Source organism: Pinus tabuliformis, chromosome 9 (genome assembly GCF_031772625.1).
Source record: "Pinus tabuliformis cultivar Carrire ecotype Pingquan chromosome 9, CPIR1, whole genome shotgun sequence".
Taxonomy (NCBI): domain Eukaryota; kingdom Viridiplantae; phylum Streptophyta; class Pinopsida; order Pinales; family Pinaceae; genus Pinus; species Pinus tabuliformis.
The window spans coordinates 945,261,516-945,285,926 of record NC_142307.1 but is presented as its reverse complement, the minus strand read 5'-3'; the positions used below and the strand labels follow the sequence as shown (position 1 = coordinate 945,285,926).

Sequence of the window (24,411 nt, the reverse complement as noted above, 5' to 3'; positions counted from 1 at the left end):
CAACAGCCTAAGCTGGGTCATGCCATGTTTCAATTTTTGTTGTAGATTAGAGAAAGAAGTCTGTCCAAACTGTTTAATCTTGGCAGACAAGTAGCTTAGGTAGAGAAGTAAGGCTCCCAACAACTTAATCTGGGACCTTGGAAGAAATAAGGGTAAAAGTAGATAGACCATCAAAATAAAAAGCCAAAGAAAAGAAAAGGCAAGTAAGGGTCTGCAAGCCTAAGTGCACCCTCCAAGAAGAAACAAAAAATGCTAGGCAAGTAGATGGGTAGGCAGCTGGGGTTGCAGAAACATCATTCCTTGCAAAATAAAGGTGTGCTGAAATGTCCACAAAGGAAAATCAATGGTTGAGAAGCTCCTCTTCTCCATCAGGTTACAGCAAAGAAAGGCAGCATGTCTAACTCCCCAATTTCCCCTTTCACTCTCATAACTAACATCCCTTCATCTATTGAGATTGATGAAAAGATCTGAGGTTTCATGGTGGTTCTTATTCTTTTAAAAGCCACATTTCTTGTCTAAAATTCTTTTCATTTTGATCTACTCTCTAAACTAAGTTGTTTTCACATAAACTTAGTGATTTCATCCATGTTTCACCCCTGTCATCCATATTAACCCCTAACGTCTATTTATCTAAATCCCTCATATCTCCCTTCCCCCTACTACTATAACACTATGGTGTATAAATCCCAGCATTATCTACATATCCTCCCTTTGGCATTATAGCCAAATATGTTGTTTAGGGAGACTCCAGTCCACCAGGGGCTGTGGTCAACCCTGTCTTGGGGCTGCTCTAACCTCTGGTTATGAGCAACAACCTTTCCCCTAAGCTCTCACCTTCCCTCTGCTCAAAAAACACAGAAAACCCCTTTTCCCCTGCTAAACCCACTCCTAAACCTTTTTTCCCTTATAAAACCCTTGAAAAAACCCAAAAATCCCGAAAAACGCACAAAAAACCCTTAACTCTAAAGTTTTCCGCCTACAAATATTAAATTGAATATTTTAATAGGCTAGCGGGCCCCCCCAACCTGCACGATCCGTCGGAGGGCCCGTCAGCCGTCGATCTTCCGCCACCCATGATCCGACGGTGGGCGGGTATTCTTGGGCCCGGATCTGCCGACCTTTAGCGTCCGGGGAAAATGGTTTTCCGCCCCGTACAGGGACGCGTGTCAAACGCTGGGGTTGTTCGGAGCCCCCCTCCCCAATACCACTCATCAGCAAAAGCGGTGCGGGGAACCCGCTTACCACCATCCCGATACCGCCATTCCCTCACGTCATCACTCACGTCAGCCTGACGTCATGTCGCTTCCGCCCACCCCCGCGCCGCGTGGCCCTCCACGTAGCCTTGCCACCTTATCCATCCGCCACCGTGTCCTGCCACCCTGGCTTACACCTCAGCAGCCACGTCACCTCCGTACCCGGGCCCCGCCATGACGTCATGCTGACGTCATTGGCGGAAACGCGCCAATAAGCCATTTTTGCCAAAATTACCATTATTAAGGCCCGAAATAGCCATTTTGTGTCATTTTCGAGCGAAAATACACTGAGCTCTTGCTGCTGCTTCCGCGCCAGACTGTTCCTGAAGCTGCAAAATTCGAATTTGTGCCGCCCAAGCTTATCAATTCAGCTACCTCGTGCCTCCACAGTCCGGCCCGCAGACCATTTAAGCGTTCCATCCAGGTATTCACCGCAATTCCTCTGTTTAACCCATGCTTACCATTTCACTGTAAAATTGCCATTTAAGCACCTGTTAAATTCCATTTAAACTCTGCACCTACTACCTAGAGTGAACCAAGCAACCTGCATTACCCCAGAACTATAATTCGACATTGAAGCAGTCGTTCCACGGACTAAAACTGTAAAATTTTCCTCGAGGTGCTCGGCATTGTTCCCTTTTGCCGAGTACAGGCCAGCTGCAATTGCTACCAAAGGAGACCTCATACCCTCTGCAACTTACTCTTAGCAATTCACATCCCTGTGAATTTGCAGCAAACAGCAGAAACCAGCTTGCATTTTCCACTGAAAAAACACTTTAGACTTGGTCTACATTTGGCCTATTACTCAAGCTCTTAAAAAACTTTGCAGACCATTGCCATCACCTTATTTCAAAACCAAGTTTTACAATGGCTGCTTCTGCATCCTCATCCCTCAGTGTAGCTCCATTAAATCCACCAAATAAAGAGCTGGAGGCCTTGGCATTTGCTGACAAAGACTGTCTTATTGAAGACTTTGAGGGTAACAGGGACTTCTTGCAGATCTTCACTCAACTGAGAGAGGACTATAAGGATGGTCATGGTACACATGGGATATGGGAGTCAAACCTACCATACTATTGTCTCCCAGCTGTAAATGTCTTCCCTGAAATCATTCACCTATGTGCTGAAAACTATGATGTGCAGCACAGAGCTATTAGCACTCCATCTGGGAGGATCCTTTTCTACATTAATGCTGAGTCCATCAACAAAATGTTACATTTTGATCAGACAGAGTTGCTGATCCCATTTTCCATGAACTATTTGCTGGACACTGGTGCCAAGATGACCAGTGAGGAGATCCAAAAGGTCACCAGGAATTTCATGAGACCTGAGTGCCAGCCTACAGGGCCACCTCCATACCTGAATGTCCATTTCAATGATATAGGCAGGCTTCTTCTGGACATGATTGCCTATGTGTTGGGGTACAAAAACAGTGAGCATGTGGATAAAACAATGCTGGTATTGCTATCTGCTTACAGCCCACGCCAACCCCCTGCCTGCAAATATAACTTTGCTAAGTTCATAGCTAACAAGATTCATGATCAGTTGAGCAGAGTGGACAGACAGGGGGTCTTCAAGTACTCGGCCTATATTTACCACCTGTTCATGTACTACCATTCTGAAGCCTTCCCATGCTACATTAAAAGGCTGGATCATAGAGGGGAAAGACGATCTGTCATCTTCTGGACCTCTGTCTATCACAAAGTCACAAATTCACCCTATACCTACTGTGAATTTGTTGACCAATTTGTATACCCAGTCTCTTGCTTGTTGATGAGGTCCCCTCCTCCCAGAATATCAAATGAGATAAAGAAAGCTCTGCAGCTTTCCAAAAAATATAAAATAGGTGATTGGTACCTATATGAGAACCATACTTTCATTAGGATCTATGGCTGTGAGCTCTGTCCTTACAGGCTCCCAAAATATGTACCTATGAGGTTATTTTCCTTGGAGTATTACAGGCAATTGATTCAGTCCGACCTCACCCATTTCCACAGCTCCAAAAAGAAGGCCCACCTCAAGTTCAAACATCAGTTGGGCCCCTTCATCATGAACAAGAAAGAAGGGTGGGAAGAGGCAGACCTAATCCTTAAGGATAAATACAAGTTGTCCTATAGTTTTCGGTGGGTCCCTTATGACCCTGAAGGTTTCATCACTGCTAGGAGAAATAAGTATAGGCTTATAGGCATTAAGCATTGCCAGTACCCACATATTGAAAAATATGCCAACCTGCAAGAATGGCAGATGGATACTCTAGTTGAAAATCTAACTGAGGAAGAGAGAATGCTAAAGAATAGGAGGGAGCTTGAAAAAACTATTGACCTAGACTATGTGCAGCAGGTACCTTTCAGACCGCCTTATTCAGTGGGAGAAGGGACCTCGGCTACAAGGACTGCACCACAGGCACCCTCTACATCAGCACCGGTGACAGACAAAGGCAAAGGTATAATGGGTGCAGAGGAGGAAGCAGTGAAGGAAAAGTCTGCCCCTGTAACAGAGCAGCAGCCAGAACAGCAGCAAGGGCAAACTGTCCTACCACAAACTGGGCTGCCAGCAGCTCCAATAATGCAAACACCACCAGCTCAAACTGAGCCATTAACTGCCCCAATTTTACAGACCCCAGCACATGAGGAAAGGGGTACAAAAAGAGAAAGAGAAGAGTCCACTCCTCTCAGTGGATCCTCCCACCAGCCAGAAGCCAAAAGGCAAAGAGCAGACTCCCCAGAGGTAGAAGACATTACTGAAGATGTCTTGGACAGTGCAAGAAAAGACAGAGAGGGCAGTCAGCATACAGGTACAAGCTCCTTTCAGCAGGAGCAAACTTTACAGCTCGGTTTGGAGGTGTCCTCTTCTTCCCAACAAAGCAAGAAGCCCAAAAGCACTAAGGCTTCTTTCAAACAAATAAAAGCTCAGAATGAGCTGCTAAGGGCTGAGGTCTACAAGCAATTCATAGATGCAACACCAGCCCAGCAAGAAAGGCTAATGTCGGTATATGACATTCAGGAGGAAAAATTGCTCCTTAGCCACTTTAAGCCCAAAGGGCCGCAGCCTAAGACAGTTGCAGATTTTGTAAAGACAAGGGTGGAGGTCCTAGCCAGAGATATACATCCCATGGACCAGATTGAACTCCATAAGCAAGCTGGGGAGATGGTCTATGCAACCTTGGTAGAGAAGGCCACCATGGCACATGAGCTGAAAGAGTCCCTAAAAAACACCAACACCCAGTTGGATTTTGAGAGAATGTCCTCTCAGGCCAAAGACAATAGAATAAAGTCTCTTGAGGAGATCATCATTGATCTAGGACATGATCCTAGTGATCCAACGGGTGTGAAGGCACTCATGAAGAAGAAAGATGATGACCTGAATGCATTAAAGAAGAGGTTGAAGCTGCAGCCCACAGAGCACCCTCAAACCGCAGAGCTTCAAAAGCAAAAACAGGTCGATGACCAATTAGACCTCCTAATGCAGCAAGACCAGAGGATCAGGGAATTGGAGAAAGAGCTGGAAGGAGCACTACAAGATAAACAGGCAGAATCCACTTCCCAAGCTCCTCCAACTACTTCAACAACAACAACAACTTCAGGGGCAGCAGTGGCCCCCACAACAGAAGCAGTAGGAACAACAACAGCTCCAGATACCAGTACTAGTGTAGAAGACTTGACCAAGGCCATAAAACAAATGGAGCTGCAGGCTGATGAAATAAAACAGGCCAAGGCCAAACTGGCAGAATTAGATGCCAAGTATGACAAGTCCAAAATGACTGTAACAGAGCAAAGCAGAGAAATAAAAGCTTTGAAAGAAAAGATAAAGGCCTTGGAGAAAGAGTTAAATCTGGAGACTGCTATGGCCGACATAAAAAGAATCCTATGGGCCAAAATTGGCCAATCCATCAAATAGCAATGGAGGTCAATAAAAATAATGCATGAGCAGATGGATTTGATGGGCCAAGCTCAAGTAGAAATTCAGAAGGCCAAGACAGTGCTAGGAAACAGACCAGAGCAGGCAAACAGAATGATAGACTTCCTGAACAGGCAAGAAAGGGAGGAATTAGCAGCTATAGGCATTCCCAACAGAACAGAGGCTGTCCTCTCTGCCAAGAAGGCACTAACTCTCAGGAACTATATACAAACAGTGGAGAGGAAGTACTATGAGATGCAAGCAGATGTGGAGGAATACAAAGTTAAAATGGGAGTGCTGCAAGCAAAAGGCCTGCCCAGCTTACTTAGTGGTGCAGGAAAACTGATCTCTTCAGATCAAATGGCCAACAAAATGGCAACCACTATAGAAAATCAGATTATTGCATCTGGCAGTTCATCTGAACAAGCAGGGCCTCCTACAGGGCAGAGCTTATATGACAAACTTGAAGGCCTATTCTTCATTGAGAATGAAGTGAATCACTTGTTTGAAACCCCTCCCAATCTTTATAAACATACAGAGACCGAGGAAACATTGATAAAGATGCGCAGACATCAAATGCCAAAGGAGGATTGGTGGCAAGCGATGCTTCAGGTTTTGCCATGGTAGCTTCAGTCATTCGGCCACTGCCAGCTCCAGATCATACAATACAAATAACATGACAAATGTCAGCAGTTAAAGCAGCTAAAAGTGACTCAGCACATAGACAACAACGGCTGGCCCAAAAGGTAAAGAAATGCACAAATTTTGACAGCATACCCTCAGCCGACTCCAACTGCCAGCAAAGTCAACAAGTTCTGACCATTTTTGACAGCTAAGGCAACAAAAGTTATTTCAGCATTAACTTTCTCAGCTGCTACACTCTAGCAGTTGGCATGCTATTAATGAAGCATTTACTCTTCATTTCAGATATTCTTCTTATGTAAAACTTTGTATATATACTCCCCTTAGTAACGCATAAGGGGTTGGTAATTTTCACTCTGAGGCATGTATACTGTTTACCTTCTGAATTGTTTAATACAAAGAGCTAGATCAGCTCAGTGATTTCCTGGAACTATGGTGTCTTGCTGATGATTCATGTGTTGATGCAGAATTCCTGTGCTGTCTGATGAAATAACAAGTTTTTTCCTTAATCTCTGTTCTTGTCTTTCTTATGTTTATCAAATCATACTCATGTTACACTAAGCTAGCAGTAAAGAAAAAGAATAGTGCAGGATTTGTTATACGACACCTTGTACTCAATTTTTACTGCTGTAAATGTTTGTCTTCAGAAATAACCATGGACATGAATTCTTAATTGCTCATGTAGCTGGTGATTCTATATGTATGAATATTACCTAGAAATTCTTAAATGCTCCTAGGTCAATATCCTCACTGTCTTTCTCTAAGCAGTTTACTGTAAGATTCTTAAGTGCCTTGCATAAACTGGACACAACCCACCCAAACACTTTATGAAAGTTTATTTCTCAGACACTAACCTTGCTCTGCAGCATCACTACAGCATCACACAGCACCTCAAAACAGTTAAAGGACCACTGACTCCATTGCCCAATGACATTTAACATTCCAATGAGAGCATATACACCTTGACTGAATTGTTATCCAACCAAACACAAAAACAAAAGTTGAACATCATAGCTAGCCTAAAATACTATAAGAACAGAGACAAATCATAAAGAGAGAGCCCTCTCTGGTTGCAGTTTGGCTAGAAGCTGTAACCCAAAGATTGGTTAGTGGTTACCCCGGCCGTATTCCCTTGGGAGTCATAGGGAACAACCTGGGTGTTAACAGGCCTGACCCAAGTTCAATATCTAGGGTACATAATTGATGAAAAAGGTGTACATGTGGACCCATCCAACATACAAGTAATTCAGGATTGGCCAGCCTCAACCACTGTAACTAAGCTCCGCAGTTTTTTGGGTCTTTCCAACTTCTACCATAGGTTTGTGTTGGGGTTCTCTCATATCACTTGGCATTTAAGTCAAGTCACCATCGGCGGAGAAAACAATTTTTTTTTTTGGTATGAAACCCAACAAAAAGTGTTCTCCAAGTTGAAAAATCACGTCTTTTCTGCACCAGTGCTCACATTACTAGACCCGCAACAACCATTTGAGATTAAGATAGATACCTCCGACTATGCTATTGGTTCAGTTCTTACTTAGCATGGGCATCCAGTGGCTTACCACAGTGAGACACTTTCAGACACAGTCCAAAAGTACCCCACCTATGACAAAGAAATGTATTCCATTGTGAAATGCTACCATCAATGGAAGCATTACATTTTGGGGAAGGAAACGGTCATCCACACAAACGACTGACTACAGTTCATACAGACACAAAGGAAGTTGCAGAACGATCGCCATCGGAAATGGTCCACCTATCTACAATAGTTCCATTTGAACATTAATTATAAGAAGGGCAACACCAATAATGTCATTGATTGTCTTAGCCAACCACTGGTCATGGTGTTGATCACCGTGCTCGACTCCTGTGGGCATGAGACATTGAGGTGGCCGCATCTTTACAAGAGCGATCTAGAATTCGACAGCACATATCAGACACCCCTTGGTGGGAAGCAAGTTCCAAATTTTCACCTTCAGGATGCATTGTTATGCCAGCTGGGACACATCTATGTTCCTTGAAGCAAGTGTGACAAGATGATTTGGGAAGCGCACTACAGTTGGGTCGCTAAACATTTCAGAGTAGAGAAAACAATGGCAGTATTGCAGAAGTATTTTTTTTGGATGAAATTTCGTCAGGATTTTTGGAAGTACATTAGATCACGCACTGCATGCACCATTCTCAAACCAACCATCAGGAAGCAAGGCCTGTATACTCCTCTACCTAATCCTAGTTGGCCTTGGGAATCTGTCTCCATGAATTACATTTCGGGCATTCCTTCTATTAAGCACGACAACAATTGTGTTTTCCTGGTCATCGACAGATTCTCTAAGATGGCCATCATGGCGGCCTGCAAGAAGAGTGTCACAGTAGAGGCAACTGCTAAGCTCTTCTTTGAGAAAATGTGGGTACACTTTGGGATCCCACATTCCATTGTCTCAGATCGGGATAGCTGATTCCTGAGTGCATTTTTGTCAAGTCTTTGGTCGATGCTAGATACAAAACTTATTAAGTCCACAACTTTCCATCCCCAAACTGATGGTCAAATAGAGGTTGTCAACAGGATGATCGTACACATTCGACACATGTACAACTCGAAGCATCCACACACATGGGATGAAAGCAAGGATAATTTTAGGGGCGAATGTTCGCCCTTTGGCGAAATTAAGGGGTTTTAAATTTTTAGTGGGCGAATATTTTGTATCATAGTACATTTTTACAAATCACCTCAAATAGCCCACCTTATTTTAAGGGAGGGTAAAAAAGGTAAATTTAGCCCTTGAAATTAGGACTTACAACCTTCCATTTGCCCATTTTCAAGAATAGGTTTTATTTAAGTGAATCCATTCGCCCATTTTCAAGAATAGGTTTTATTTAAGTGAATCCTATGGGCCAAATACCATATTTATAAAAGAGGTATGGTAAATTAATAAAAATATAAATAAATGAGAGGTATGGTAAATAAATATAACATTTTTTATATTTACTCTATAAGTCACCTTATATACATGTAAGGGTGTAAACAAATAAAAATATAAGTAAAGTGGAGGTATGGTAAATAAATAAAACGTCTTTTTATACTTACTCAAAAGGTATGGTAAATAAATAAATATAAATAAACTAGACGTATCGTAAATAAATAAAACCTCTTTTTATATTTAGTCCATCACCCTCGTTCTATTTATGAAGGCTCAAGAAAGAGGTTTTATTTAAGTGAATCCTATGGGCCAAATACCATATTTGTAAAAGAGGTATGGTAAATTAATAAAAATATAAATAAACGAGAGGTATGGTAAACAAATAAAACATTTTTTTTATATTTACTCCATAAGTCACCTTATATTTACGAACACTCAAAAAATGGGTTATATTTAGGTGAAACCTTGGCCAAAATACTATGGGACAAATACCATGGACTAGATTGTTATTAATACCATGCAAAAAACTATTATTAACCCTAATATTAGAATTAATAAAAATAAAAATGGCACATGGTATTGACCCATGGTATTCACCAAAATGGCACATGGTATTGACCCATGGTATTCACCAAAATGGCACATGGTATTGACCCATGGTATTCACCTGGAATGTAGCCTATTTAAATGGGGGGAATTAAACCAGCATGTAGCCTATGCTAAGATTCACTAGGACTTTACAAAGTTTTATTATTTAGTGAAAGACTCGCCAAGATCTTACAAGATTTTATAATTGAGTAAAATATTCGCCATGCCTAGTGAGAGATTCGCCAAAAAATTATATATACATATTATATTATTGATAAAGTCGCCTTCCATTTTTCCTATATACCATGGAGATTCGCCCATTTATTATATTTATAAATTTAGGGTTTTCCCTGGATGAAAGCCTCCCCTATGTCTAGCACAACTACAACAAAGCTCTCCACATCTCAACGGGTCACATCCCCTTTTAGGTAGGGATGGGATTTCAGCCATTATGTCCCATTGATGTGGCCATACCATTTGCAACTACTTAGGAAGATTCGGCTCATGTCCAGTCTGAAAACAGCAGGGCTAAAAACTTCATTGACCGCATTCAATACATCCTCTAGTAGGTCTATGATATATTGGACAAAGCCAATGCTAAGTATAAGCAGCGCCATGATCAACATTGGGTGCCACACAAGTTCTAGGTGGGCGACAAAGTTTGGCTACATTTACAGAAGGAGCGCCTCGCTGGACCCCACTGCAAGCTTCACCTACTCCGATATGGGTCATACACCATCACCAAGGCTGTAGGGGACAATGGCTTCGAGCTTAGCATTCCACTGTTCCTTGGTCTGCACCCACTGTTCAATGTAGATTGCCTTCGGCCATACTTTCCACCATTGCTGGACACATCCGACGTTGCAGAATAGCTCATACCAATAGAGCTAAACCCATATTGCTTGGAACATGCCACCACTGATCAGATCATGGACACACAAATCAAGAACACTCGCTAGTAGAATATCCAACTATATCGATTTGTCAAAGCTAGCCAACTCCTTCACCAAGGCAAGTGGCTCACTAGGGACCAAGTTCAACAAAATTTTCCCCATCTCATGGAGGCACTCAACACAATGGCAACCACTGGTTCCTAAGGGGGGAGGAATGATCCAGGTGGATATTGGTGGTCACCAGCCTATTCCACTTGGACCCCCAATATTGTCTCTTTCAGTTTTTCAGTTTCCTTGATTGTAGCACAGTTTACTATTCTTGGCAGTTTTTCGGGTCCTGAACTTCCAGAGTCGTTTTGAGGTCGTAAACGACTTTTTTAGGGAAAACGGAGAGACCAACAACAACCCAAATTAGCTTGCCTCTTTGATTTCAGCCCTCTCTTTGAGATCTTCGAAATGAGGTATTACGGTAGCAAAATGGAGATTGTATGCCAAAGTTACGACCTCAGGAAGTTGATGTACCAATTTACCCAAACGGGGCCCACAGTTTTGGCGCTTCATCTCCTAGGGTTAGGTTTTTGAATGTTTAGGGTTTTCCATTGTTTATCAATAATAAATAGGCCTTTGAACCTCATTGTAACATAGTTCAGAGGCATGTAGCCATCACATCTCCTCTCAAAGATAAGCTACCATCGCCCAAGCTATCTTATTTCCATTATCTTTGTATGCATAGTTCAATATTTTTCTATTAATGAAATGAAGTGTTTTTCTGCTGTATCTCTGTATTTGTGATTATATCTGTAATTTGTTGTGTTCCTGTTGCATTATCATTTGAAATCAAGTTTGCATTTTCATTTACTTCATCAACTGCCTCATATGGAATATCGCATGCAAAATTGATAGGTGGTTCAGTGGGTGTGACAACCTCCATGCTATTGACAGTTGGTTCATGACTGAACTGTGTCTCACTCACATGTTCATCATCATCACCATATAAGTGACCTTCATAAAGGGACATTATACCTTTAGCAGCAACAACATCTTCTTGGGCATCAACATGGTCTTGTAAGTTCTTTGCTTCTTGACCTTCCACATAAAATGCTTGGCTACAACCAATATCATGCATAAGATCATCAACGTTAAGTGGCCATATACCAGTCCTAATCCAGGTGGATATTGGTGGCCACCTGCCTAATTCACTTGGACCCCCAACATTGTCTCTTTCAATTTTTTGTTTTCCTAATTGTAGCATAGTTTACTATTTTTGGTAGTTGTTCAAGTCTTGAACTTCTGGAGCCATTTTTAGGCCCTAAATGACGTTTTTAGGGAAAAAGGAGAGACCAAAATCATCCCAAATTGATCTTCTTATTTGTTTTTAGCCATCTCTTTGAGATCTTCGAAATGAGGTATTATGATAGCCAAACGGAGATCGTATGCAAAAGTTACTACCCTGGGAAGTTGATGTACCAATCTACCCAAATGAGGTCCATAGTTTCGGTGCTTCATCTCCTAGGGTTAGGTTTTTGAATGTTTAGGGTTTTCCATTGTTTCTCAATAATAAATAGGGCTTTGAGCCTCATTGTAACACAGTTCAGAGGCATGTAGCTGCCACATCTCTTCTAAGAGATAAGCTACCATTGCTAGAGCTATCTTATTTCCATTTTGTTTGTAAGCATAGTTCAATATTTTTCTATTAATGAAATGAAGTGTTTTTCTACTGCATCTTTGTATTTATGATTATATCTGTAAGTTGTTGTGTTCTTGTTTAAGTTCAGATCAGTGGTATAAGAGCGGTCTTCTCTTTCTTTGTTTTTCTTTACAAGTCCCCAACGAGGTCAGGGTATAAGGAGTTAGGGCTTGATCTGGTTGAACCGTTGCAAGATTAGCCTCATAAAACCTGACGACCTCCCATGGCAGAAGAAAATAAAGACAAGGGGGCATGAGATCCTTTCAAAATGTTGCTCGAGGAAGCCCTCGAGTGACAAAGGGACAGAATGATGGATAACTTTGCCCAGATCCTTCGACAACTACCCATAGGAAATGCATCTTCATCGAGCAACCACTCTGCAGGTTCCACCCCTTTTAAGGTACAAGTTAACTTCAATATTTCCATAGTTGAAGGCTTGATAGATGCAGACACTGTAGATAAATGGTTAAATCAGTTGGAAGGATATTTTTGTAGTTTATGTTATGAAACCAACTCACAAAAAGATAGAAAAGAAAGATCAACACCTTAGAATTCAGCCTCTTTGAGGGGGAAACCTCCTTTACATTACACAAATGAACAATTCTTGGATGATAAAATGACAAAACCTCCTTTCTATATATAGGAGTATAAGGGGTCACAATATAATCAAAGCTTACATAACAATAACAATATAAGGGCACAACAATAACAATAGTGGGCTTCTATGGGGCACAATAATAACAATATGGGGACAATACGGGCACAACAATAACAAGAAGGGCTACAATGACAATAGTAATGGGGGAATCACTAGTATTATAGGGACCTAACATACCCCTCTCCTTCAAAAAAGTGTTGTCCTCAATGCTTGAGTAGTTATGGATGATTACGTATAAAATTCTCATCCTCCTGTGTGGAGTCTTCAGTGGGTAAGTTCTTCCACTTGACAAGATACTCCGAAATTGATCGATTTCACAGATGTCGAGTTCTTGTTTCTGTGACTGCTTTAGGTTCCAATATGATTTTTCCTTCCTCATCAAGTTCTGGCAATATTGTTTGAACTGGGAGCTTGTCACCAATAACCTTCTTTAAGCATGAAACATGGAAAACTAGGTGCACTCGTAAAGCTGCAGGAAGCTCTAATTTGTATGCCATAGTATCAATCTTTTGCAACACCTTGTACGGACCATAATACTTTGGTGATAATTTATTATCCTTCTTAGCTTGCTTGAGGGACATTTGTTTATATGGTTGTAGCTGTAGAAATACCCAGTCACCTATATCAAAACTTCTTTCGCTGTGATGTTGATTTGCCTATTGTTTCATTCTATTCTGTGCCAAAGTTAGGTTATCCTTTAAGAGTTGGAGAACTTGTTGTTGATGCTCGATGTGATCTTCCACTGCTCGAACCTTAGAATTTTCTCTTAAATATGATGTGATGGACAGTGGGCGATATCCATAAAGTGCCATAAATGGGGTCATTTTTGTTGCAATATGAAAGGAAGTGTTATACCACCAATCAACCAAAGGAAATCATTTGACCCATTGTGTCTATTTATCAGATACAAAGCAATGAAGATATCCTTCCAAACATTTGTTTACTATCTCAGTTTTCCCATCAGATTGAGGATGATAGATGGGCTATGAGCTAACTGAGTACCAAGACAAGAAAATAATTCTGTCCAAAAAATTCCAGTGAAAATGGGATCTCTGTTGCTTACAATAATATTTGGGTTTCCATGTAGCTTTTGAATTATTTCCATAAATGCAGTAGAAACTATACTGGCTTTAAATGTATGATATAATGCACAAAAGTGTGCATACTTGGTAAATCTATCAACTACCACCATGATGACACTCTTTCCTTCGGACTTGGGTAAACCTGTGATGAAATCCATTGAAACCTCCTCCCAACGTTGACTTGGAATGGATAAAGGTTGTAATAGACCTGGGGTCTTAATTGTTTCAACTTTATTTTGTTGGCAAACCAAACATTCCGCCACAAACTTTGAATATCAGATTTAAGGCCATCCCAAAAAAACTCCTTCTTAACCCTATGGTAAGTTTTTAAAAATCCTGAGTGCCCTCCTAAGGGAGAGGCATGCAATTCCATAAGAATATTTTGTTTGAGTTGGGAATTCTGACATAGGTATAAGCGATCTTTATACCATAACGAATCATATATCTAGCTAAATGTATCAGATTTACTAAGATCTTGTTGTATCTTTTGAATGAGTGCCCACACTTCTTCGTCATTCTTCCATTCATACATTGCTTCATTTATCCAATCTGGTTGGATAATAGAAATGGCACAAAGCAATGCTTCCCCATCCTCATCCTTTCTTGAGAGAGCATCTGCCACAACATTTTGCTTCCCTTTTTTGTATATGATTTCAAAGTCATAACCCAACATCTTTGTGACCCATTTTTGCTGCTCTTCTGAAGATAATCTTTGTTCTAAAAAGTATTTAAGACTATCATGATCTGTTTTTACCTTGAAGTGTCTTCCCATTAGGTATGGTCGCCATTTCTTAAGTTCATGTAGTATTGCCAACATTTCCTTCTCATAAATAGCTTTGTATAAATACTTTCCTTTGATTGGATGACTTTCAAAAGCAATGGGTCTTTCTTCTTGCATTAAAACAACACCAATTCCATTTCCTGAGGCATCACATTCCACAATAAAGGTTTTTGTGAAGTCCAACGTAGCTAAGATCGGTGCTTGGCACATTGCCTCTTTAAGATGTTCAAAGGCCTTCATTGCTTCTGGAGTCCATAAAAATGCATCTTTCTTCAATAATTTTGTTAGAGGTGATGCTATTCTCCCATAATTCTTAACAAACTTGCGATAATACCATGTCAACCCAAGAAATCCTCGCAGATGCTTTATGGAAGTGGGGATTTTCCATTCCTTAATGGCTTTAATTTTGCTAGGGTCTACCATAACACCTTCATGAGATTCAATATGACCCAGATATTCCACCTCTTGTACTCCAAAGAAACATTTGGAGTTTTTTTCATATAATTGTTTCTCCTCCAATAGTTTGAGCAACCTATCAACATGTTGAACATGTTCCTTCCAATACTTGCTATAGATTAGTATATCATCAAAAAATACTAACAAAAATTTTCTAAGGAAGGGTTTGAAAATGGAATTCATCAAACCTTGAAATGTAGAAGTTGCATTGGTAAGGCCAAAAGGCATGATCAAAAATTCATAATGACCCTCATGAGTTCTAAATGTTGTTTTCAGAATGTCTTCAGTCTTCATTTTGATTTGATGATATCCTGAACGAATATCCAACTTGGTGAAGTAAATTGATCCATGCAATTCATCCAATAGTTCATCAATGACATGAATGGGAAATTTATCCTTAATAGTGAGCTTGTTGAGCTCCCTATAATTCGGAGACATGCACCATGATCCATCCTTCTTGTGCACAAATACTACTAGAGTAGAGAAAGAACTTTGACTAGGTTGAATTATACCAGCCTCTAGCATTTCTGCAACCATACGTTCAATTTAACTCTTTTGGGCATAGGGATATCTGTAAGGCCTGATGTTTGGAGGAACACTTCCTGGAATCAAATGAATAACATGATCATGATCACGAATATGTGGGAGACCTTTGGGAGTCTCAAATACCTTGGAATGATTTTCCAATACTTTTTGGAGATCTGGAGAACTAGATTATTTTGATGTGGGAACCTCTAGCGAACATAATTGTGTAATTATGCCTCATTGTTATTTCTTTAGAGGCTTTGTAATTCCATTACAGTTGATTATATTTCCTGCTTTCCCTGCGATACCTCTTAATTCAACTTCCTTTCCTTTCGAAGAAAATTTCATGAAAAGTTCTTGAAAATTAAAAGCTATTGTACCCAAGGATTGTAGTCATTGGACTCCTAGTACAACATCAGCACCATCCATTGGAATGGAAAGAATTGGGCTATTCAATCCATATTATCCCATGGATAGCTTGATATTATGGCACTTTCCAGAGCAATTTATGGTTCCTCCACTTGCAACCATCACTTGACACTCTGGTGTTGGATATAGGAAGCAACTCAATTCCTTGGCTACCTTAATGAATAAAATTATGGGTATTGCCTGAATCAATCAACACTATTACCTTTTTCTTCTTGATATGTCCTTCTATCTTGATAGTTTGAGGAGTGGTAATTCCGGCCAATGCATTACAAGATATGGTCGGATTCATTTATTCTTTCTCTAGGGTTTGTTCTTGGTGTATATCCTCTTCTTTTGATGTTTCTTGTTCCTTTTCTTCCTCCTCTTCACAATCTATGTAAAATAATTTCTTCTCAACACACTTATGACCTTTAGTGTATTTGCTATCACAACTGTAACAAAGCCCTTTTTCTCTTTTTTCTTCCAATTGTTGGGGTGTCAACCTTGTAGGTTGTGGAAGGCTAGGGGAAACAACACTTCCATCCTTATAGTTGTGAGTGGTAGGCTTCCTTCTTGCCATAATTTTGCTTTCCATTTTTCTTTCCAACTTGAATGCCTTCTCCAATGAGTCAGGTTCCAAAGGCGAACCTCATGTTGGATGTTATCCTTTAAAGTCCCTATGAACACATCAATCCTATGCTCCTCTGGAATATCTTTTACCCTTATATTCAATTTTTGGAAGTCTTCAATGTGTTCCATCATTGAACCCTTTTGTTTGAGGTTTATCAATTGGCTAAAAAAGTGTTGCTTTTTGTATCCTCATAATGTGCTATCATTTCTTCCGTAAAAATTTCCCAAGTGACAATTTGTTTACGAGAGCAAAGTCATCGATACCATACAAACTGATTTGGTTCCAAATATAAAGTTGCAATGCCTACTTTTTGTGTGTTTTGCACATTATGGAGATCGAAATATTGCTCCATCTATAGTATCCATGTTACAAGATTCTTGCCATCAAACTTCCTCATATCGATCTTTCAAACATGGTGGGTCTTCAATCCAACATTAGAGTCTATGAAATCATGATTAACATTTCTTTTGTTCTCATCATGAGTTTCCTTTACTACCCTTTCACCATTAATAAGCATTTCTTGTAGAAAATTATTCAAATCTATTTTCAAATCTTCGATCTTAGCGTCCATGCCCTTCATCTTAGATTCCATTCCATCCATCTTAGCTTCCACACCATCCATCTTAACTTGCACGCCTTTCATATTAGCTTCCATCCCATTCATCTTAGCTTCGGTTACCTTTTGTGAGAGTGAAATTTGTTGCACTTGGTCTCGTAATTTTGATATATCATGTTGCATTTCTTCCTCTTCTTCATGAGTCATGCTAGATATTTCAGGTTGCTTACTAGGTGTTTCCATTTTCTTTCTTTGGGGCATAAACTAATGATAATTATGCTTCACTATGCCCTTTGAAATTCAACCTAAATTTTCAACCAAAACTTATGCAAAATTTTAAAAAGACTACACACCTTTTTTCAATTTTTAGAAGCTCGATATTGAATATATTGTATCTCTATAATTGTGGATCTCCAAGGTCTAAAATTGCTTCTTGCGGTATCCCTTTGAGTTCTCTTTCCAATGCCACTAGTCTGATCAAAATTTAATTCTCCAAGAAAGAGTTATGCCCATTCTCCCAAGATGACTTGATTATATAATTTTTCAATAGAGCAAACTTGTACGATGTGCCATGTGTCACTATTTCAACCTTTGGATTTGAAAAAGATACAAAGAAAACTACAGTCTGTCCTCTTTCTATAACTTCTTATGAAATTTCAATCTGATGCCTAGAGCGAAAGTTATGACGATTTTCCCAAGGTCATGGGAGTCTGCAAAAACCCTAACCTCCTTAGATCATATCTCCGAAAACGTAGCGAGATAAGATTTGAAATTTAGACCCATGGTTCAGAATGATTTAAGCTCAAATGTGTTTTTTTTTTTTAGCTTATGAAACATCGCAGAAAAAAAGTTATAACGAAAATTCCATGATGCCCTGTTTGGAGCAGCGAAACCCTAGAATCCAAAGCTCTGATACCAAATGTTATGAACCCAGCTCACAACAAGATATAAAAGAAAGATCAATGCCTTAGAATTCAACCTTTTTGAGGGAGAAAGCTCCTTTACATTACACAAATAAACAATTCTTGGATGATACAAATGAAAAAACCTCATTTCTATATATAGGAGTCTAAGGGGTCACAATATAATCAAAGTCGACGTAACAATAATAATATAAGGGCACAACAATAACAATACTGGGCTTCTATGGGGCACAATAATAATAATATGGGGACAATAGGGGCACAATAATAACAATAAGGGATACAATGAAAATATTAATGGGGGAATCACTAGTATTATAGGGACCTAACAGTTCATGACTTTTCCAATTGGGAAAATATTACTTTTTCACTTCTCAAAGCCGCTCCACATGTCAAGGACTGGTGGGAAACCTACTTTGAACAAAAGTATGAGAGTGAACCCTCGATGTTTTCAGCCGCACCCACTTGGGATTCTTTCCAAGACACCATCAAGGAACAATATTACCCTATCAGGAGCTATGAATATAAATACATAAAGTAGACCATGCTACGGCAGGGAAGGGACCAAGATGTGTCGGAGTTCACAAATATTTTCCATACCCTTCGCACAAAGCTAAGTATCAAGGATACTAAGAAGCATTTGGTGCTCAAGTAACACGACTGTCTACATAAGTACATCCAGGACGAGATGGAGTTCTTGGAAATTTCCTTGCTTGGCACGACGTACCAGTATGCTGTCAAGATTGAGCAGAAGTTTAAATAGAAGAAGTGGGACTTTGGATCTATGAATCCAAAGCAAGGAAAAGGAACCCCCAAACCATAGAACAAAGGATCAAGCCAAGGAGGGGCTACCTGCCGAAGCCATAAGCAAATAATAAAACCATGAACTTGACAAAGAAGGACACGTGAAAATGGTGTGAGTTCTATAAGAGCTCCACTCACAATACAAGTGAGTTTCGGGCCAAGCAGTGACTAGTGGACGAGCTGAAGGCTTCTGAATCAGACGCATGTTCTGACTTTGAATCAGAACCTGATAAGGGAACTGACAAAGGGAAGAAGATCATTGATGAAAAGTCCAGTGCCACCATGGCCACCACCAAGATCTAGAAGATTGAGCTTGAAGATATAGAGGAGGGGGAACACCTCTTCCACTCATAGATGTGGGTGAAGGGTTCTGCGCTGCAGTTCATTGTCGACAATGGGAGCCAAAAGAACCTCAATTCAGTAGAGGTCGTGAAGCGGCTAGGCCTGAAGACTAAAACACATCCACAGCCATACACCATCAAGTGGTTTCACCAAGGATGAGATTTTCGCGTTAGCCAATAGTGTCGCCTTCCCTACAACATCAAGCCCTTCACGAATGAGGTAATGTGCGATGTTGCTCCTCTTGAAGTTTGTGATGTATTGTTAGGAAAACCATACTTGTGGAAGTGATATGTTGTATATGAATCAAGACCTCACTCTATGATTATTACCTTGGCCAACAAGTTGTACAGGATACTGGATCTAGCCTCGCCTACCACCATCTTTTTGATCACTGCAATGCAATGAAGTAAGATCATTTCCCAAACCAGGAAATTTTTTTCCTTATGATTCGTCCTCAGGGAAAGAAGAAGGTTGTGGCCATGACTTCCAAGCAGGGCTCCTCTACATAGAAGAAACAGATGGACAAGGTTGTGGAGGAGTACAAGGATATTTTCGCCTCACCTATAAGGGTACCTCTGCATTGTCAAGTCAAGCACTCCATCGATATGACCCCAGGCGGGACACTGCCCAATGGGCTGATCTATTGGCAATATTTACTGGAGAACGATGAGATCAGGAGGCAGATTCAGGAACTATTACAGAAAGGGCACATCAGGCCAAGCTCATCACCTTGTTGGAGCCTGATTATATTAGTATAGAAGAAGGATGGGACCTGGAGGCTTTGTATTGACTATCGGGTGTTGAATAAAATCATTTTTTGGAATAGGTACCCAATCCTACAGATTGATAACCTTCTCGACCAACTCAAGGGGGGAAATATTTCAGCAAGATTGACTTGAAGTTAGGTTAGCACCAGGTGCCTATCGAACCTTCTCATGTGTGGAAGATTGCCTTCAAATCCAAGGAGGGCCTTTTTGAATGGTTGGTCATGTCTTTCAGATTGACGAATGACCCTGCAACCTTCATGAGACTGATGGATGACATCTTGAGACCCTTCACCAATGCATTCGTGGTGGTGTATTTAGATGACATCTTGATCTTCAACTAGCTTTTGGACAAGCACCTCCACCATATTCGACTGGCCCTTCAAACCCTGCGACAACACAAGGTGTGTGCTAACTTGGAGAAATGCACCTTTGGCCTGACCTAGGTTCAATATCTGGGGTACCTAATTAATGAGCAGGGTGTAGATGTGGACCCATACAAGATACAAGTAATTCGGGATTGGCTAGCCCAAACCACTGTAACTGAGCTCTGCAGTTTTTTGGGTCTTGCCAACTTCTATCGTAGGTTCATGTTGGGGTTCTCTCATATCACTTGGCCTTTAAGTCAAGTCACCAAGGGTGGAGAAAAAACAAAGTTTTTTTGGTCTGAAACCCAATAACATGCATTCTCTGAGTTAAAAAATCACCTCTGTTCTGCACCAGTGCTCACATTACCAAACCTGCAACAACCATTTGAGATTGAGACAGATGCCTCCAAGTATGTTATTGGTGCAGTTCTTACTTCACATGGGCATCCAGTGGCTTACCATAATGAGATATTTTCAGAAACAGTCCAAAAGTACCCCACTTATAACAAAGAAATGTAGTCCATTGTGTAGGCCTGCCGTTAATGGAAGCATTTCATTTTGAGGAAGGAAACGGTCATCCACACAGACCACCGACCTCTACAGTTCATACAGAAACAAAGGAAGTTGCAGAATGATCACCATCAGAAATGGTCCACCTACCTACAATAGTTCCATTTGAACATTAAGTATAAGAAGGGCAACACCAATAATGTCATTGATTGCCTCAGCCGACCACTGGTCATGACGCTGATCACTGTGATTGACTCCTGTGGGCACAAGACATCGAGGTGGCCACATCTTTGGAAGAGTGAACCAAAATTTGACAACACATATCAGGCACTCCTAGAAGGGAAGCAAGTTCCAAATTTTCAGCTTCATGATGCACTGTTATGCCACCCGAGACACATCTATGTTCCTTCAAGCAAGCATGACAAGATGATTTTGGAGGAGCACTACAGTCGTGTCGCTGGACATTTCGGAGTAGAGAAAATAATGGCAGTATTGCAGAAGCATTTTTATTGGACGAAACTTAGTTAGGATGTTGGGAAGTACATTAGATCCTACAACGCCTGCTCCATTGCCAAACCAACCATCAAGAAGTAAGGCCTGTGTACTCCTCTACCTACTCCTAGTCGGCCTTGGGAATCTGTCTCCATGGATTATATTTTAGGCCATCCTTCTACTAAGCACGACAACGATTGCGTTTTTGTGGTCATCGAAAGATTCTCTAAGATGGCCATCATGGTAGCCTGGAAGAAGAGTATCACAATGGAGGCCATTGCTAAGCTCTTCTTTGAGTGAGTGTGGGTACACTTTGGGATTCCATAGTCTATTGTCTCAGATCAGGACAACAGATTCCTCAGTGCATTTTGGTCAAGACTTTGGTCGATGTTGGATACAAAACTTACTAAGTCCACAACTTTCCATCCCCAAACTGATGGCCAAACAGAGTTTGTCAACAGGATGATTGTACACATTCTACGCATGTATAACTCGAAGCATCCACACACATGGGATGAAAGCGTCCCCTATGTCCAGCAAAACTACAACAGAGCTCTCCACAACTCAATGGGCCACAACCCCTTTCAGGTAGGGTTGGGATTTCAGCCATTATGTCCCATTGATGTGACCATACTATTTGCAGCTACTTAGGAATATTCGACTCATGTCTAGTCCGAAACTGACAGGGATAACAACTTCATTGAGCACATTCAATACATCTGCCAGCAGGTCCATGATATATTGGATAGAGCCAATGCTAAGTACAAGGAGCGCCATGGTCAACATCGGGTGCCACACAAGTTTCAGGTGGGCGACAAAGATTGGCTACATTTGCAGAAGGAGTGCCTTGCTAGACCCCACCACAAGCTTCGCCCGCTCCGATTTGGGACAATGCCTTCGAGGTTAGCATTCCACCGTTCCTTGGTCTTCACGCAGTGTTCAATGTAGATCGCCTTCGGCCATACTTTCCACCATTGTTGGACACATCTGACGTTGCAGAACATCTCACACCAATAGAGATAAACCCAGACTGCTTGGAACATGCCACCACTGATCGGATCATGGACATAGAGATCAAGAACACTTGCTAGTAGAATATCCAAGTATATTGGGTTGTTAAAGCTGGACAACTCCTTCACCAAGGTAAGTGGCTCACCAGGGACCAAGTTCAGCAAAAGTTTCCCCATCTCATGGAGGCACTCAACGTAATGGGGACCACTTCTTCCTAAGGGGGGAGGAATGATCCAAGTGGATATTGGTGGCCACCTGCCTATTCCACTTGGACCCCCAACACTGTCTCTTTTAGTTTTTTGGTTTCCTTAATTGTAGCATAGTTTACTATTTTTGGAAGTTTTTTGGGTCCTAAACTTCCAGAGCCGTTTTGAGGCCCTAAACGATGTTTTTAGGGAAAACAGAGAGACCAACTACTTCACAAATTGGCTTGATTATTTGCTTTTGGCCTTCTCTTCGAGATATTTGAAACGAGGTATTATGATAGCCAAATGGAGATCGTATGCCAAAGTTACAACCTCGGGAAGTTGATGTACCAATTTACCTAAACGGGGCCCATAGTTTTGGCGCTTCATCTCCTAGGGTTAGGTTTTTGGATGTTTATGGTTTTCCATTGTTTCTCAGTAATAAATAGGTCTTTGAGCCTCATTGTAACACAGTTCATAGGCATGTAGCCATCACATCTCTTCTGAGAGATAAGCTACCATCCCATAAGCTATCTTATTTCCATTCTGTTTGTAAGCATAGTTCAATATTTTTCTATTAATGAAATGAAGTGTTTTTCTGTTGCATCTCTGTAGTTGTGATTATATCTGTAAGTTGTTGCGTTCCTGTTGCATTATCATTTAAAATCAAGTTTTCATTTTCATTCACTTCATCAACTGCCTCATATGGAATATCGCATGCAGAATTGACAGGTGGTTTAGTGGATGTGATAACCTCCATGATATTGACAGTTGGTTCATGACTGAACTGTATCTCACTCATATGTTCATCATCATCACCATATAAGTGCCCTTCATAAAGGGACATTATACCTTCAGCAACAACAACATCTTCTTGGGCATCAACATGGTCTTGTAAGTTCTCTGCTTCTTGACCTTCCACATAAAATGTTTGGCTACAACCAATATCATGCATAATAGCATCAACATTAAGTGGCCATATACTATTCCTCCTAAAGTCGAACTTGATAATATAAGGTGTGAGAGCCCTTTTAAATGATTACTTACAATCTTAGCTAACTCAAACCTCTTTAGTTCCACCCCTGGATTCTTTTCCATCCACGAAGCTCGCTCGACCCTGAAATAGTTCTTGAAAGGCCTAAACACGCTGACATCAAGGGGTTGCAATCTGTGAATGGTATGAGCTGATAATGTTAACAGGTCAATGCCCAAATTATTGACCTCCTCAATTGTCTGCACAACCATGTGGCTTCCATGACCATCTAAAATCAGTAGGCGTCTATTTTCAGGCGAGACCACCTGGTACAGATGCAACAAAGTGACAAAGCCAATTCAGGAATAGTTCCTTTGTCATCCATGTATGGGGATGTGCATACATGCATGCACCTGGTTCACAGTTATGTATATAGTTTTTCAGTTGTGTTTTACCTTTGAATAGATAAAATCCCGAGATTGAAGAACCAATTGCATTGACACAACAAAGAATAGTGATCCACTCCCTTCTCTTAGGCAAAATCTTAGGCACATTTATGCTCCCTCGCCAATTACCCGCATACCACAATTCCTTCATGCATGTAAGCTTGTTTCACCACATTTCCATATATGGTCTAGGACATATGAGTGTTGCTCATATGCAACAGAAAGAGTGTTATAGAACTTGGACACAATTGTAGGGTGTAGATTTAAAGCCATGTCTATGTCAAGGCCCTCAGCTATACGTAGCACAAGGTCTCAATGCCTTTTTGTAAACCCACTCCACCATGATTTACCAGGAAACCCATATTTGAATGGGTTTGGCTTCCCCTAACAGATTTGAGCTACTATGGATTGAAGTTGTATAAGCTCTAACCCATGTCCCAATTGGTCCATCTCCTTACACCACTCAACCAGCTTGGTCTCCTCCTCTTCTGTCATAATTGTAACAGGCCCTCTACGCTTTGTATTAGTCAACCCATTTATCCAATACTGTATGTTAGAGGCAGCAATACAATGGTTTTTGTAGAGGCACAGATTGAAAGTCCCTTAAAATCAATGTCATCA

The 24,411-nt window shown here is 40.8% G+C and overlaps 1 pseudogene; it reads right to left on the bottom strand.

The window, feature by feature from the left end:
• Positions 1–23,925, bottom strand: part of LOC149151866 (protein STABILIZED1-like) — a 53,776-nt pseudogene extending 29,851 nt beyond the window's left edge.
• Between the last annotated feature and the right edge of the window lie 486 nt (positions 23,926–24,411).